This window comes from Lynx rufus, unplaced genomic scaffold (genome assembly GCF_022079265.1).
Source record: "Lynx rufus isolate CCGP_SWC_20201006 ecotype Redwood Valley unplaced genomic scaffold, mLynRuf1.p SCAF_10, whole genome shotgun sequence".
NCBI classification, from domain to species: domain Eukaryota; kingdom Metazoa; phylum Chordata; class Mammalia; order Carnivora; family Felidae; genus Lynx; species Lynx rufus.
Genome location: NW_025814824.1, coordinates 6,548,460 through 6,557,036, shown reverse-complemented (window position 1 = coordinate 6,557,036; position 8,577 = coordinate 6,548,460). Strand labels below are relative to the sequence as shown.

General features: G+C 48.0%; 1 protein-coding gene across 2 annotated transcripts in view; it reads left to right on the top strand.

The window, feature by feature from the left end:
- The first annotated feature begins 5,862 nt into the window (after positions 1–5,862).
- JAK2 (Janus kinase 2) overlaps positions 5,863–8,577 on the top strand; it is a 115,830-nt gene continuing 113,115 nt past the window's right edge. For both annotated transcript variants that reach the window (XM_047101299.1, XM_047101291.1), the window contains exon 1: positions 5,863–5,942. The gene's annotated coding sequence lies outside the window, so the exon portion shown is untranslated. The remainder of the gene's footprint in view (positions 5,943–8,577) is intronic.

The window sequence follows — 8,577 nt, the reverse complement described above, 5'->3', positions numbered from 1 at the left end:
ATGTCTCAGATTGTAACTAATACCTTCTATAGTTATTCTTGACTTCATAATTGAAGATAGACTTGCAAATTTGTGAGTAAATTGGATTTTTAAAGGACATACATCTTCTCTGTCATAATTTGAGAGGTTTTTTTTTTTTTTTTCTTTTCTTTTCTCATCAGCATGCTATATATCTGTCTTCCTTCAGGTTATTTCACTGCAAGTAGTCTGATGGAAGTAAATCTAGCTTAAGTAAAAAGGACAAATTTGTCATAAGGAAATATTTTCAAGATACCAAATACAGGAAGTTTCTTTGGGCCTTCTAAGGAAGAGGAAACTGAAACATTATGAGGACTCATTCTTAGTATGTTCTCTTTTTCTCTTCCCTCTCTTACATCTGCATTACTCTTTCCCCACAGCAAACTAACTTTCTGTGCAGCTCCACGTACAGGGAGAGAGATAGTAACACCACAATAGCAGATTTAATGTTAGAGCACGAGTGGCTTCAAGTGAACAGAAAAGTCTGAGCAACTGTCTTTGAATCCCAGTTTGGGCTTCCCCAAGAGGGGGACCCTGATTGGCTCAGCTTGATTCACGTGACAACTCATGGCGCAATTAAGAAGCCTGGTGGGGTGGGGGAGGGTCATGAAGAATAACAACGGCTAGAGGTTGGCTGGCTACTCTGGGTGAAGTAGGACCATTCCTAGAGAAAGAGGGCAGAATCCATAATCTTTATAAATAAGAACTTTATAAATAAGTCCGTAATCTTTATAAATAAACTAACAATTATGCCAGGGGGATTTCTGTTTTTAAGAGTGAATCATGGTATGAATCCTTGTATAAAGGTTTTAGTGAATTTGTAACTATACCTCTATTTTGAATACAAAATTTTTGCAAAGTAGAGCATAATTATAACAGACATTTTGCATATGTCACCAAATAATTATTCTCACTCGAAGGAGGCTATTAATTCCTGGTTTACAGAGGGGAAAACTTTTGGTTTTCATGCATCAAAATTAAATTTATCTGGTTATCTCAAGGAGGACCTGTGTGCCAGGAACACCTTTATCTTTGGGACTATAAGGAAGGATGAGAGGTCTGATATAGCAGCAGGGATCTGCTGAAGTGCAGAGGAGGTATTGGACTGTTTGTTTTTCCTTCCATATCTAACCAAACTTTGAAATGAATGATTCTAAAATATCTGGATGATTCAAAGTAAAAAACAAAACAACAAAACAAAAGAAAACAAAAAAACATTGCTTGCTTTTCTGTCTACCTGATTCACACTCCCGCCTTTGCTTTTTCGTTTATATTACTAGACCTGGAATAAATCAGCCTCTCTCGATGGCTATTTCCCTTGCCTTCAGAAAAGTATATCTTCCCTGTCTTGGAAATAAACAAAGTAACTCTCTGTCTATCCCCAACCCTTTGCTTGAATCTGTTTCCCTTTCCAAGGACTTTCCTGTTTGTTTGTTTGTTTGTTTGTTTGTTTTGCTGTCACATTTTTTTTTTGCTCATTTTAAGATTAATGTTTTCATTATTTCATCATTTAATGGCATAGTTGTTTGTTTTTTTTATTTTTTTAATGTTTATTCATTTTTGAGAGATAGAGACAGAGTGGGAGCAGGAGAGGGGTAGAGAGAGTGACACAGAATCGGAAGAAGGTTCCAGGCTATGCACTATTAGCACAGAGCCTGACACAGGGCTTGAACTTCCAAACCATGAGATCACGACGTGAGCCGAAGTACACGCTTAACTGACTGAGCCACCCAGGCTCCCCTGTTTGTTTGTTTTATTTACAAATGCAAGTCTTTCCATTTATCTCTGTTACAACTCAGCCCTTATCATTCCAGCCCACACAGTTCTGTGTAATGTGACGCATCGTGACAAATGCTTCAGGATTACTAATAAAATCCAACATATTTCTTATACCTCCCAGCTTGGTGAGATCTGTAAATTGTCCTTATCGCAACTATAATACACATTTAATAACTGGGCAAAGGGTTTAAAAATACTTTTTCATCTAATCTTCCAAATGACTTTTCAAGGAAGGTATTATTATCCCCATTATACTGATGAGGAAATGGAAGCTTAGAAAATCTAAACGACTTCCTTGGTCAAAGCTGTGATTGAAACCTGGGTCTGCCAGCCTCTCAAGCTTAAGTTCTTAAACCCTTGCTTGGCTGTGTATTTGCAACCTTGGCGTTGCATCAAACCACCTAAGAACTTTAAAAAGTGATAGCAGCCAAAGCCCCATCTCACAAAACTGTCACAGTCTTGTTGCAGGGGTGGGTTTGGGGAGTGGTAGTCAAGGGCCACGGCTGCCATGTTCTGCTCCAGCCCAACGGCAGGATCTTGCTGTGTGCCATACGCTTCGCCCCAGAGGTAACAATTAGCTGCTAGTTTTTACTTTTAGATATGGCCATATCATCAGTTTTGAATCTAAATGTGTAATTCTCCAACCCATGTTTCTTTTTTCTCCATATTGTGTGAAAGAATGTCACAAAAGACTTGGTCCAGTTTGTTCTCATGGAATTCTTTTTTATCCTTATCAAAAATAGGGGAATCTTGGATCGCCTGGGTGGCTTAGTCGGTTAAGCGACTGACTCTTGATTCCGGCTCAAGTCATGACCTCATTCATGGCTCATGGGTTTGAGCCCCGTGTCTGACTCTGCACTGTGCTTGGGATTCTCTCTCTCCCTCGCTCTCTCTCCCACTTGTGCTCTCTCTAAAATAAATAAAAACTTAAAAAAAATAGGGGAATCTTTCTGAAATATTTGCTCTGGGAGCAAATTTCTAGCTATGCCACTACGAGGGATCACACAAAGAGCTAGACAATGTGACAGTGTGAAAAGAGCTCAACGTTCCAGGGCAGTATTGACTTCAAAATCATACTACCTTAGTGACAAGAGAGGCTTGCACTCTCTGAATGATGACACTGGGCAAGTCACTTTCTGGGCAGGTAGGTAGAGATTTCTCAATTCCATAAACTTAAGAATAATGTATTTCCTTTCCAGTCCACCTGTTTTTCATATCCAAATCACTTTTATAAAAAAAGAGTCCCTTTCCTCACAAGAAACCCTCAATAGCCACTGTTACAAATGACCTCCCCCCTGCAAACAGGCCGTGGACAGTAACAGATACCATGTCTGGTTGAACAAACATGTCATTGTAAAATATAGAAAGATCACTTACTGCATGGAATGCTTCTGCTCTGTTTCAGAGTTCTAAAATGGACATTTTTTTTTCCTCACAAAAGAGAATGTTTCCATTTCCACAGTTCAGATGATTTTAACTTTAGCTGTGATATTAAAGACAACTTGGCCATTTTGTCTTCTTTGTGTGAGCCTGCGTTCTGGTTTCTACTCCAGTAACAATTTTCTTTTGTAGAAAAAGGGAATTCTCATGATAGTTGCTGCTCGTAATTTCAGCCTTTATATTCCAAGATTTTCGATTTGCCACTGAGTCACAACCAGTTCCAGTTCCTTTTTAGAAATTAAAAATAAGGCCTCTCCAGCGTATTTTGCTTGCAGAACAGTAACCGTAGGAATGCAATTGTCCTGTAAATCCCTCCCTCTTATGAGAAAAGGAGGGCTGTAGTTCATTATTTACTTTAAAGGAGTCAGTGTGAATTCAAGTCATTTCCTATCCTGCTATCATTTGCTGAAAGACCTTTTGCAATGGGTCTTATGTAAGAAGAAATGGGGGAGTTGCTTTGGTGAGTTGATTTAGAGAAATCATTAAATACAAGTTAGACCTGAGGCTCAGCATCATTTGTGAGTGGGGAAACAGGGGCTATAAATGCATCCAGTGTTTCAGATTGAAAGAGGGCTAATATGAGAAAAAGACCGTACACAGTTGGGTTCCAGGCTACTCCTTTGGCCTCATGTCTTACCCACTGCTGCCTCCTTCACTGTCCTCCAGCTACAGTGACCTCTTTTCCAGGTCCTTGAACTTACCAAGCACATTCCTTTCTCAGGGTCTTTGCCCCTGTTAGTCCCTCCGCCTGAAACTCTTTTCCCAGATAGTTGCAGGACTGGTGCATTCTCATTCCCCACATCTCTGCTCAAATGTCACTTACTCTGGGAGGTCTCTCTTGGCCACCCCTCGCTAAAATAGCATACTGCCTCCTCGCTTTCTATCCCTTTACTTTGTTTTATTTATCTTAGTGGCAATCATACACTGGCACATCATGCGTTTCAAGTATGTTTGTCACTTTATCAGAATCCACGCTCCGGTAGAGCAAGTAGAACGCGCGTTGTGATTACATAGCATCCTTGGGGGCCTTACGGTCCGGCACCTGGTGGATGGTATGCGGATATTTGTTGAACGAATGAGTGGGGCTTTGGGGGACGGTGGGCTATGTTTGTCCTCACTCGCCAGTCCGCAGGCAGCTGGGCGCCTCGTCCCACCCTCACCCTATTCTCGTAGAGGTGACGGACTGGAGTGGGGCGCACCTGCACAGAACTGCGCGTGGGAACGCTGCCCCAACTCTCGGCGCCACTTCCCCTCGGGCCGAGAGGCCCGGCCTGGGGAAGGACAGGTCCGCGGCACGAGGAACGTGGAAGCGAAAGCAGAAGGGGAACGAACGACAGTGCCCGGGAGGATAACGTGCGTGGTGGCCGGCTGCGTGCAGGGGGCGCCTTCCCGGCCGGGCTGACTCATTCCCAGCCGCCTCCACGGCGGGCGGCCGCCACACACACGCCCATCTGGGGGGGGGGCGGGCCCAGCCCCGGCGCCCGGCTCCTGCTGGCTCCGCGGCCCGGCTAGCCAGCTCCAGCTCAATTTCCCCGCCCGTTCAGGCCCGGGGGACGCCCCGGGAATCTCCGCGCGCTCCCGCCGCCTGGCCGAGCAGCCGGGTCGTGCGTGGCCGCCGCCCGCCAGCCCCGCGGCGCGCGCGCCCGGAGAAGTGCGGCCCGGGCGCTCGGCGCACGCGCACACGCGCAGTCCCGGGGCGCGTGCCCGACTCCCGCCCCCGCCCCCGCCCCCGCCCGCGGGACCGTCTCGGTCGGCGGTGATCGGGCAGCCAGACTGCAGGCGGACTCCGACGCAAATAGGGCGTCCGGGCCAGTATCGCCTGAGGCGCCGAGAAGCCGGTGTGGCCCGGGAGAGGGTGGAGACGACGCCTGTGACGGGCTTCCCGGCCGCCCGAAGTGGGAGTGGTGTGGGCTGGAGGAAGGAGAGAGGAAGAGGAGCAGAAGGGGGCAGCGGCGGCCGCCTACGGGCTTCCCTGCGCGCTGACAGGCTGGGCCGGCGCCCGGCTCGCTCGGGAGTTGGTGCCGCCGCCTCTGCCGCTCGGCCCCTGGGCCCGGACTCGCGGCGCGCGTCGGGGCGGAGAGCTGCTGCGGCAGCGCGGGGCCAGGCCCGGGGCTCGCCGCCGAGGGATGTGAGTGGGAGCCGACCCCACGCGGGAGGGCCCGGGAGGGCCCAGCCTGGAGGACCCCGGCACCCCTGCCCACTCCGGGGGCCCCGCGGATCTCGGCCGGCGGCGGGCGCCGGGCGCCGGGGCGGAGCGGCCCCTGCGGGCCCCGGGGGCGCGTCCTCGCCGCGGGATCGGTGCAGCTGGTGCGTGCGATTGCTGCGTGGCCTCTGGCTGGGGGGCCGCAGTCGTCTGTCCGCATCCCTCCCACCTCCTGATGCCCGCTGTCCCCCCTGCTAGTGGCCCAGTAAACTTCTCGGCAAGAAAATCTTCCCTCTCGAAGGGGTGGGGGAAGCCTGCAACGGCGTGTTTTCCTGTTGCTGTTTGCATCCATGTGTGCCTCGTAGCCGCCTTCCCCCTCCTCTTAAACCTCTTTAAAATTTTGTAGACGTCCGAACCGCCTAGGGAAGAGCATCTATTTCCCCAGGATTTCTGCGGTAATAACCGCTGCTTGCTTTTTTTAGGTTTCAGAAGCAGGCGAGGGAACAAGATGTGAACTGTTGCTCTTCGGAAGAAAAAGGTCCCCGCTGCCCTTCCCGCGAAGGTGGGTTTGAGATCCCGGCTGCTGTGCTCCGTGGCGGCGGTGAAGGCGAGTGTGGACTGCGTGCGTAGGAAGGGTGGGAACGTGTGTAGACAGGCAGGGCTCACTGAAAATGGCAGTGCTGGACTTAGAATGTGGGTCGGGGAGGGTAGTTCGGGGGGTGTTTAGTGTTGCTCTTGGATCCTTTAAGAAACATTCATTGCTGCTTTTCCTGCGAATTAGAAGAGCAACGAGGCTTTACGTGGGGGGGGGGGGAGCCTTGCGCCTTAACCCTTTCTCCTCCAGCAGCCAGAGCTCGGTAATCTTTCAAGGAGGGACATTTTCAAGTACTCAGAGATACCTACTGGGAGAACACGTTAGCTGTTGTGCTGGGGTTTCTGCTACCACATTGAATGCTTCCTGGATGGTTTTATCTGCCTAAGTTTGGTGCGTCGGTTGAATTCACCCAGTTTGCTTTCCGGTGGTGATTAATCTGTCAGGAGAAACTCCTTTTCTCTGAATGAAAGGCCAGGAGCGGCCGAATATGTCATAGAGGGGAGGGGAAATGTGGAGAAGGAAATTAGAAGTGGGAATAAGAGCGATGACGACTGCTTTTGGTTTCTTAATAGTGTGTGCAAGCGAGTTGTTGGGCTACTGCAAATAGTCTTGTGTGACACCCAGCAGATGTGAAGATGAATAATCAACCTTTGGACTCCCTTTCCCCACCCCCCTCACCTTTTAGCACAAGTGTGAAAATCACTAGCTTGCATGTGCGACATGTCTGCAAACTGGATGTGCCCGGCACTTGCCTTAATAGTGGGTGTGTTTACCTGGAGAGGAAAGCCGCAGCCCTTGGTCACTGGATACGCGGGAATGCCTGCGTTGGCTCCAGCTGAACGGCCCGTGTTTTAGGGACAGTTACAGAATAGTTTGTTTCCTATACTGGTGTTTCCTCGGGTTCGAGGCAGGTGCCTCAGGTATGGGAAGGAAACGTGGTATCTTGTGTCTCCTTCCCCCGGCTGTTGCTGAAAGGCGGGATGCTTTGGAGGCAGAATAGGAAAAGAGCGCTGGCCCTGGTGTCAGATCTGGGTTTGAATCCTGGTGTTCCTGCCACTTTATAGTTGTATTATTTAAACTCTCCTTGAGCCCCGCTTTTCTTAGAAGGTTGTTGTAACGATTCAGTAAGATCATGCATGCAAAATAGTACATCGCTTGGCTACTATTAAAGGCTCCGCTACTCATGGCTGGGCGGGCAGAGGAGATTCAGAGAAGGACACAATGACCCTGCGCGAGGTGGTCTGCCAAGGACCAGTGTTTCTTCCTCTTTAGTAGAAGGAGATAAAGGACTTTTAGATCTGGAACTGGTTAACAGGTCTTAAAGCCTTTTTTTTCATGGAAAGGTTAACTCTTCTCTCTTCTTGACACCCCCTGCCCCCACCGTTGTGCCTCCTTCCCGACTGTTGTGCTGCCCTCTTGTGGTTAAGTGTGCTAAGAACTTTCTTCTGCTCCTCCCCCGTCACATTCCGCCCCCCCGCCCCCCCCCCCCCCCCCCCGCCGGTCTTTTGAGGCCCCTTGCCTTTGCTCCCAGTTTCCCAAACTGTGTGCTGAGGTGCCCCGGAGCACCAGTGAACTCAGCCTTGAGCTATTAGTTTGAGGTAGTTCACAGTGTCAACATTAAATTGACACAGTCCTTTCTACAATGTCCTGTCTTTGCAAAGCAGTTTCTTTAGAGGTTGCTCTCATAAAAAGCAACTACTGTATGAGAATCAGTGTGACAGAGGAAATGAGAGTGTGATGTCCAGTTTGATTCCAAGAAGTTGTACGAGGCTGAACAAGCACTAAGTTGTAAGGACATTAAATGGTTTGAATCTACCTCCTGAAGTATTTCTCTTGGCCTCGGGGGTGCTGTGAAAATATTACTAAGAACTCCCTGAATGGACAGTTTGGGAACCTTTGCCTTAGCTTTTGGTTGGCTTTTCTGATACACACAAAAGTCTTTTTAAATGGAAAAACTGCATTTTTAAGTGTTGGTCACAAATTGTTTCCCTTCCCCACCAAAAGTATTGATACAGTTATTGATAAAATTATTGATATCCTGCTGGTACCAGCTGATCATGGCTTAGTATATTTCCTCTCCTATTTAATATCTTTATAGCTTCTTCCTAGTGTTTTCATGTTAAAACTAATCCTATTGCTTATTTGTCATTCTAGTCACTTCCTGGTTTTTCCAGTCCTGTTCTTGGGCTCGTATTTTTGACTTGTGTTGTCATCGTCTTCTTCTTCTTTTTCTTTTTAATGTTTATTTATTTATTTTGAGAGAGAGCGAGCACAAGTGTGGGAGGGGCAGAGAGAGAGGGAGAGATAGAATCCCAAGCAGGCTACCTGCTCTTAGAGTAGAGCCTGATGTGGGACTCGATCTCACAAACCATGAGATCATGACCTGAGCTGAAATCAAGAGTTGGACGTTTAGCCAACTGAACCACCCAGGCGTCCCTTGACTGTCTTTTTAAAGTCACCATGCCCTAAATGAAAAATCATCATTTTAAACCCCTCTGGAATTTCCTTCTCTCCTGGTCATAATAGGCTTTAAATTAGGCATCATCTTTAAGCTTTCATCTTTCATTTACCTCTTGTATTAACCTATTCAACATGTCCTGTT